The sequence below is a fragment of the Lutjanus erythropterus genome, chromosome 5 (assembly GCF_056507025.1).
Source record: "Lutjanus erythropterus isolate fLutEry1 chromosome 5, fLutEry1.hap2, whole genome shotgun sequence".
In the NCBI taxonomy this organism is placed as follows: domain Eukaryota; kingdom Metazoa; phylum Chordata; class Actinopteri; order Lutjaniformes; family Lutjanidae; genus Lutjanus; species Lutjanus erythropterus.
In genome coordinates this window covers 34146993-34155915 of record NC_139321.1, presented here as the reverse complement: position 1 = coordinate 34155915, position 8923 = coordinate 34146993, and positions in this window count along the sequence as shown.

Here is an 8923-nt window from a genome sequence, read left to right as displayed (position 1 = left end):
TGACTAATGCCATTTAGCCCTTTACATCCCGAAGTATATGAACGTATTTAAAAAATATATGCCAACATCTGTTTTAAATTTTTATATTAAAATCATGGAAAATCCGCTCATGTTCTTCCTGTGCTTACGCAAGCTAAAACTAACCAATTTCAACCAACCATATCATGACATCCACCAATCTTAAACTGTCAGTGTTGCTGAGCACATAAGCCAGTTCATTAGTTAGCTACCTAGCAATGTGTACATTGGTGTTTCTTGCAAGAAGTTCCCCACCTCAAACCTTGCTCTGTTTCAGTCAAATACCATTGTTACGGGCCCGCTTGTTAGAATTTCCTTATTTTAGGGAAAGCTGCGACGGCAGACACGCAAGGCATTTTAAAGCTAACAGCTTCAGCGGCAGCTAGCTAATGTTAGCTTCATGAAGTATATAATGGGCTAAGGGCTGGGCCCCACTGATTAATATTACTGTACAAAAGCTCTACTTTATAACTTGTATAAAAAAAACAACTTAATGACTCTATTCACTGCTTTAGGTAAAAAATGTTTTTTGTTTTTCTCACCATATTGACTGACCCACTTATTGACCCACTTTATTGTCTAGTACTCGTTATCTTTGTTGATTTGGGTCACTTGGGTTGGTTAGATTTATGCATGTGGAATGTGATTGGTTAGGATTAGGGTATGAATATCAGGGTAAGACAATCACAGGCAGAGTAGGGTGAAACAAGCCCCCTGGGGGAAAAAAAATTGTCTGAGAAGAGTTAGCTGAGTTTAACGGACCACTGTAGCTGTATAGCCATAGACGTACCTAGACAGGGCATTGACGCTCAGCCTTGTTTCCAATTTTTCCCAGTGCTTACTTGCAGCATTGCAGTGACACATTCCCCTAAAATGCCCCAAAAGCATTTTCTACATAACCCACCATTATGAAAGAGACGTGTGTGGAACTGTTGAAAGTACACTCAAACTTCAACAAAGTCAGTTACAACTCTTTCTATTATGAATTTGCAAAAGTGTCCTCTTTGAGGCCTGGACAACATTTTTTTGAAGTCGGCCTTTATCTCGAGCATGGTCAAATTATGGATGTTCAAAAGCAATTGTCAACCAACACAGCACTTAACAGGTAAAATCCTATACTGGACAGATATCACTGAGCACATATTTGTCTCACTACCTATTTTAAATTGGGAAATGGAATACTTATTTGTGTATTCTTCTTTTAATCTCATTCAGCTACTAATGCCACTGTTTTTTGCAGTTTTACACCGTCCTGTAGATGTACTGTATATCCTATCCAGTCAGTTTTGCATTAATAACTTGGAAAATCATAGTCCATGATGACATGTCATGTTGTTGCACAATCATTAGCTTTTTTTCCTGGATTTTTGAAATAGTGTTGTAATGACTGCCTTATCAACCTATTAAGGTGGGAGCTGTCACCTATTTGGCAAATAGCCAGATAGGTGGAGTGAGCATGTCTGGTCCCACCTGATTGAACTTTCACCCAGATTCTTACTACATAGCTGCAAACAAACACAGACACATGCACACACAGTACACAAAGATGCTTTCTCCAGATGTGGTTGCAGGTTGTAGACTTTCACACCTGATAAGCAGAACGTGGCAGACTTACCTTTGGATGGTGGGCTGATGATTTTTTTTGATGATATCGCAACTTGAGTTGGACTTTCAGCGCATTTAGCCATGTTTTCAAGGTGAATGGATTCTCATCTCCTTACGTTCTCTTCAGGTTACCTCATTGTCAGCATTTTCATTGCACAAATGACCGAGATAAAAGATCTGACCATATCTTGAACAATTTGCCATGGTTCCTTCTGATACAGGCAATTTGTTAAAAGAACTCAGCAGGTCAAAGTGTCCAGTTCAACAGTGTGTTTTATTAGCTCATCTATCAGGACATCAACAAATCATCTTTTCACTCACATCTAACGGTGAGTCACCAAATCTACACACCACAACCACAGATGCAATAAATAAACCTGGATAGGGCATTGACGCTCAACCTTGCCATCAATTTTTTCCAGTAGCCACTTATGGTATTGCAGCAAAGCATTTCCCCTACAAGCTGCCATTATAAAAGAACACTGTTGACAGGACACCTTGAACTGCAAACATGGTCAGTTATGATACTTTTATGTCCACTGACCCTGGGACACCACATACTTAAAAAAAAACAAACATACAGGACTTTAGTGGAATCCACTCATCTTTTCTCATTAACTTGACATAAATACACAAGTTTTGTTTATTCAAATAAATTAAACTTAAAATTTCTATTATAATTTTGACACGAGTTCTTCCAGCTTGTGCCTTTTGTACAGAAATGAGTTAAATTAATACACTGTATAGAGTTTAATCAACTAATAAAATCAAATTTCGAAAGAAATTCAAAAAGATCAGCATATTACGGTAGCAGATCTCCCAGCATGCATTGTTTGAGAGTTAAAAGTCTCCTGTCAATTCAGTCAGCTTAAAATTTTAAGGCAGCCCGGACATGAACTTTTTTAAAGTCAAAACAAAATAGTTTATATTTACGGTGCAATAGTCAGATACATCCTTGCTTCTATTAGGGCTCCAAGCAGCATTGCATGTTACAGACTCCTATTGTTTTTGGTCTGGATCTAATTTTCAAAAATCTGTAATAACTTATGAATGCATTGAAATATCAACATGAAAACTGAGTCACATATTCAACACAGACATTCTCCATATGACTGATATCAAGTGTTTCAATTTGTGTTCATATTGCTCAAACAGTGAGACTGCAGTGATATTTAATATCTTGCTGTAATTTGTATTGTATGCACAACATTTTATTTTCCCTCAATGTTTGATGAAACGTCACCAAAATATTTGACAAAACCCATGAAACCCGCAGAATGATGTGTCATTTTTTTCAGAAGTTGGTCACCAAGATTTTGACTGAAGCATTTTAAACTTAAACAGATAAAAAAAAATGCCCCAGTTTTGCAGATCTGATGTCATTGCCTCAACTTGTATGAAGGTGTGTGGAAAACATGTCTCCCCAGTGGTGCAGTCTGTGAACCACCTTCTCTGGGGATCAAATCCACATGTGACCAAGTCCCAGTTATCAACAATGTAACAACCTCTGCATGACTATGTGATGTGTGTCTCTTATCAACATTTTTGTTGCTTGGAGGAGTATTCTGAGCTCTTACTGAAGTAAAAATTACAATACCACAGTGTAAGAATCCACTGTTAGAACTGACAGTCCTGCAGTCAAAATGTTACTGCAAAAGTATTAGCATCAAATAGCACTTAGAAAAAGTACTCATTAAACAAATGCCCCATTTCATAATAATGTATTGTAGTTATTGATGCATTAATGTGTAAACATATAATGCTGTAGATAGTAAAGTTGGGGCTCTTTTCACTTCATTTCAGGCTATTGATAGCTTGTCTATTGAAGTACTATACTTGAACAATGAGTTTTTAACTGGTTATGAAACAGTCTCAGTTTAATACTGACACCTCTATATGGTCCACATAAGCAAACAACACCATCAGTTAGAAGACTGGCTATGTAGTTTTTGCTAATGGCAGTCACTGGGTTTGATTCAACTTGAAATTGTGTTCACATTTTTCTAGGCAAAGTCACAGAGAGTACTATGTGAGCCAGTTTCAATGAACCAGGATGAGATTTTATTTTTGATGTTAGATTTTGTGGTTATGGCATTGGAAACACAACTGCTTTTGTCCACAGGAGTCCCCAAAATCAACAAAATATGAAAGTTCCTTGTAGTAGCTTTAAAAACCTCAAATGCACTTGTTAAACAATTTAGCCTTGGATTATCTAAAATCATTGATATTTTGTCTTGCTTTATGTAACATACAGTCTAGCCTATAACTTTTGAACAATAATCAATTCTCTCTAAAACTTTACACAAGCCTGTCAACAAAAGTTGTAGCACTTTAAGAAAACATCACAAACACTAATGCAAAGTCTTTCGCTAATGTAAACTTTCTGTTGTTAACAATGGAAAAGTCTTTAGGGTGAATTTACCTTTAAATTGAGGGAACTCTTCTAGCCAATCAGGTAAGCAGCTCGTGCGCGCTGCTACACTCTCACGTGACATTCTCCAGGTGATGCGACACACCCTTTTTGCAGTAAAGGCGGTCCATTTAAAGCAGCGGCGCCGTGGCCTCTGTTTTCGTCTGCAAAGCTGCTCTTGAGTATTTGCTACTGCTGCTGCTCATAAAGCATTTCATACCCCAAGCTCGCCTATTCACGGTCCTAATGTCGCTTCAGAATGACTTTGTAGAGGACATAGACGTGTTGGTCGCTATCAGCTGTTGTTCCCGATGTTCTCCTATCATCAGCTGCGGCCTGAGTGCGTGCTTCAAACAAACAGAAGATGCAGAAGTTTTTTGTGTTGTGCGCAGCCCGGAACTGCAACTCTTCCCCGAGACTCTCCTCCAGGTAGGCCTCCGTTTTTGCTGCTCGTGTTTCCATCCATATGGTGCCTTGATGTCTTGGCTGTCTGGCAGTGAGGTTGTTGATGCTGCTGGTTTTTATCTGTTTATGATCACACAGTCTTGGCTGCTGTTTGCTGCAGCCTGTTGTCTGCTCTGATGCTGCTTTCTTCCTATGTGCAATAATTGCTTTAAGTATTGTTTCTTGTTGTGGCTGAGTTTATTTTTCTTCTGATTGGCTGGTGTTGATGGATGCATGATGCTTTCATACCGCTGATATATCATGTTACTGGACGGTCATTTCTGAATTGATTACAGTATTTGTCCTTACAGAACGTGGGGACAGTTCTGGATCACTGCATGGCTTGTGTTGAGGAAGTCGCACTTAATTGCCTGGTGTTTAGGTAAACAGACAGGTGTTTCTATTTTTTTTCTACCTCATTTATTTCAGTGTGGTTAGGCTTAATCAGTGGTTTTCAAACTGGGGCCCAGAGACCAACAGGGGTCCTTGAGTGGAGTGTCTGGGGTCCCAATCAAAAGGAGGAATCACATATTTGGACTTTAGTCATGTTTGTTGGAAGCTGGAACGACAAGGAAAGAAACAGAGCTGGCCGTTTTGACTGATTATAATTTATGGCGATCCTTGTTTGATCAGAATCAGAAATACTTTATTGATGCCCAGGGGGAAAATTGTTTATGTTACAGTTTCTCCCATGCAAGAATACAATCATATGTAAGCATATGGAAATTATAAGAATAGAAAATGTGTATTATAATACTATATACAATAATTTGTAGGGAGAAAAAAACAAAAAACAAAACAAACAAAAAAAAAAAACAAAAAAACGATCGTGGTGCACATGAAAACTATAAACAAAATAATGCTGAAGATGGGGGATAAGTGTGTTAGGATGCATGAGAATTATAAATAAAAGTATAGTAGGTTGGCTGAAATGTATAGTATAAATAAATGCAGCAATGATGCCAGTGTAACCATTGTGCTGCACATAGTATTTAAAATAATTATTGCACAGATTATTGTATTGTTAGATCAGTATTGTATACATAAAGCTATAAATGAAATATTTAAATAATAATTACCCTCTGAGTTCAAGATATAAATGATCACCAAGGACAGAAGTGGTGGTGAGATAACAGATGACTTAAGTCCAGGAAATCATTGACTGACTATGAAGATCTTATCATCTTTAAATAAAAATGTAAAAATCCTAGTTTACATCTATTATGAGGATCCTTAACTTGAAAAAGTTTTCGAACCTCTGGGCTTAATAACAGAAACACTTCAAAAACTGAACATTACAACCGTCTGCAAGTTAAGATTTAATCCAAGGCTATTGTATTAGGCTGCACTAGTTTTATGTAGGTGTATGTAATAAGATGGCAACTGAGTGTACATTAGATTTACAGTATTATACATATCATTGTTTTCTTCTTGCACACTTACTTGACTCGACTTCCCCGAGCCTCTACTTTTGGCTTCATAGGAGACCCAGCATGGCTGTTGCCACATATAGGACAGGCTGTCGCATTTTCTTACTCATGCCTCATATTCATGTGGCAGGGTGTTTGTCATCATTATCATAATTACATCTGCTCAGCTCCTGTGGTTTATTCTGCTGCTACACTCATCCAGATTCAAGCCAACCATATGCTTATATCCATGTATTGATGTTCATCTGCTGATTGTTAATGCTACATAGCACTTCATAGATTGTCTGCTGCAAAATCAGAATGTCAGTGACTTTTAATATTAGTTTTAAAGCTTCAGGCAGCAATGAATGGGCCTTCTCACCCAGATGAATAGGCACCGGGTACTGGACACCAACCACAACCACACTGTGAAAATTTCATGTAAATCAAGATTTACTTTCTGTTGTCAGTAGGTGGGGCTATGGGAATCTTCACAATAAATCCTCATCAAGGTCTTAAGGCTTGAGAACATCAGAGTATAACACATGTCATTTCTTCTAACCAGTAGGTGGCACTATGACTATGATTGAATGTTTGCATGCAGTAGATTTCAGGAAGGGATGAAAGAGATGAAAACACTGAGCTGTTGGACAAGTTGCTTCTCTGCTCCCTACCACCTACTCTTGCGTGTACTTTGAGTAAACTTGTTCTTAGAGTAAACTTCAGTGTTTACAAGCGAGGGAGTGAACACTGCTCCTTCAGGAAATTTGGGCCCCAGGGGAGGTCTCAGCTATGTCCTCCTCCAAAGAACATGTCTTGCTCCGCATGTAGAGAGGGAGTATCCATTTATCTTGGTCAGTGGCATTAATTCACTTCCTGTATCATGATCCCACTGTTCCTGTTTGCTACATGTGAGACATGGATGTTCATTGTTATTTTGTTTATATTTGTTCAAAAGTTATAAACCAAAACGTAAAGTTTGTTCTGGACAAATTCCACCAAATTCACGACTGCACTCTCTTGGATCCTGAACAACATCCCCACCACATATGAAGTTGAGCTGTCATGAAAATCAAGACATTCATACACATAGTCAGAAAAAAGGTCAAAGGTCAAGGCACTGTCCATCCCATTTTTGTGAATGCGATGTCTCAGGAACACCTGGATGAAATTTCGTCAAACTCAGTACAAATATCCACTTGGACGCAAGAATGAATTGATTACAATTTGGAGGTCAAAGGTCAAGGTGACCTCACAAAACATAATTTTGCCCATAACGCAAGAATTCATATGCTAATAATGACAAAACTTCATAAAAATATCTAATAGGATAAAATGATGAGGAGATGACATTTTATATCCAAAAGGTCAAAGGTCATCCTCACTGTGAAATCAGCCTCCATCAGTCCTCTGTACTCCTCTGTAAAAATTTGTCAGCATGTTTCTCACAGGTGATTAATCACTGAAATCACATAGTATAGTGATGGCTTCTAATTTGTCAAAAAAAAAAAATACTTTTATTAAATTAAAGTAAATTATTAAATTAAAGTCTTCAATATGTATATATGTTATGTCTAGTCCGGATAGATATAGATCTAACCTGACTGGTTAGCAGAGACATATAACTACTCTAGTAGTAGCTGTAGTTGTTATGGTGCCAGTATTTGGCCAAGTGCACTAAATTCAACACTGCTTGCTCTTGGGTCTTGAGCAACACCCACACCAAGTATGAAGTTGAACTGATGAACTGTTAAAAAAAAGTCAAAGAATATACATACTGTAATATGGACAGACAAATTCTTCCTTCATTAGATATGTTATTGTTGGTAGTGGAAGGACAGGAGTTAATTACCATCACTCCACAGTTTCTTTTGTGCAGCGCTGAGGCATGTGGTTACAGGCATGGATGAGATCAGAGCCTGGATGGCAACCCTGGATTCACATAAATAAATGTGTCTGACCTGAGCTGGCTGACTGAACTGCATGCGTGCACCTACACACATCTTCACTCTTGCTCTTTCTCTCTCTTGCTACCCAATTACGCTTCCCAAAATATCCAGCCTTTAGATTTCACCACAGCATCATTAGTTTCCCTCATGGTCTCAGGAGTGTAATTCTCCTTCAGGAGAGAAAGGTGTGACCTCTCACCTGCCTCTCTAAACATATCTTAAAACCTCCCAGTGCAGCATGTGCCGCTGAGGGCGGATGTACTGCAGCATCAGCTGGGATTTCATCATCCCAGTTCATTCTCTCCACATCAAAAACATCTCCAGTGTTGTTGAGGAAGCATGAAGGCTGTGCAAAAGTATTTGTGTCAACGTACGTGCTCCCCTGCAGGTCTGTTGTGTTTTGTGAGTTAGCGAGAGCACCTGTGTAGTGGATGTAGGGGGCAACCAAGCTTGTGGGTGAAGTTTGGCAGGCACGTCAGGCATCTGGACTTTAGCTCAGTGGAGCTTGACTGCAGAGAGTTCATGCATTCATGAGTTGTGTGTCCTTTTGTAATCGGGGAAGTCACTCATGTGAATATGCGAGGGAATGTGTGTGAGTGGCTGTGTGTGGAGAATGAAAGGTTATCATCAGCACTGGTGCTGAGGTTTCAATAGGCGAGGCGTTGAAGCAGAACATCTCAAATGTCTCAGTGCTCTGATTCTTGTTTAGATGTGTTTTTGTCTTGTGCTGAAGTCAATAAGTCAAGAGAGGAAATGTATGAACACAATTTATTATGGTTTAAGTCATTTATAAAGTTAAAGGTGCAACTACTTTATTATTTGGTTTCAGTTTCTTCAATGTGAGTGATTAAGTCTTTCCTCTTTTTGGCTTTTCTTCATTTTACATCATTGCAAATTGATTTCTGGACTGAAGAGACCAGAGAGCAATAATACCAATATCCTGTGCAGTATTACTGTAATGCAGTATTATCGCCCTGCTACCTTTTCATTATCATGTGCAAGATTACTTTTCTTTTTTATTACTCTTTCATATGTACAATATTACATTAACTACCAGGTATTATGTTTGCTGTCATGCATTATTACTT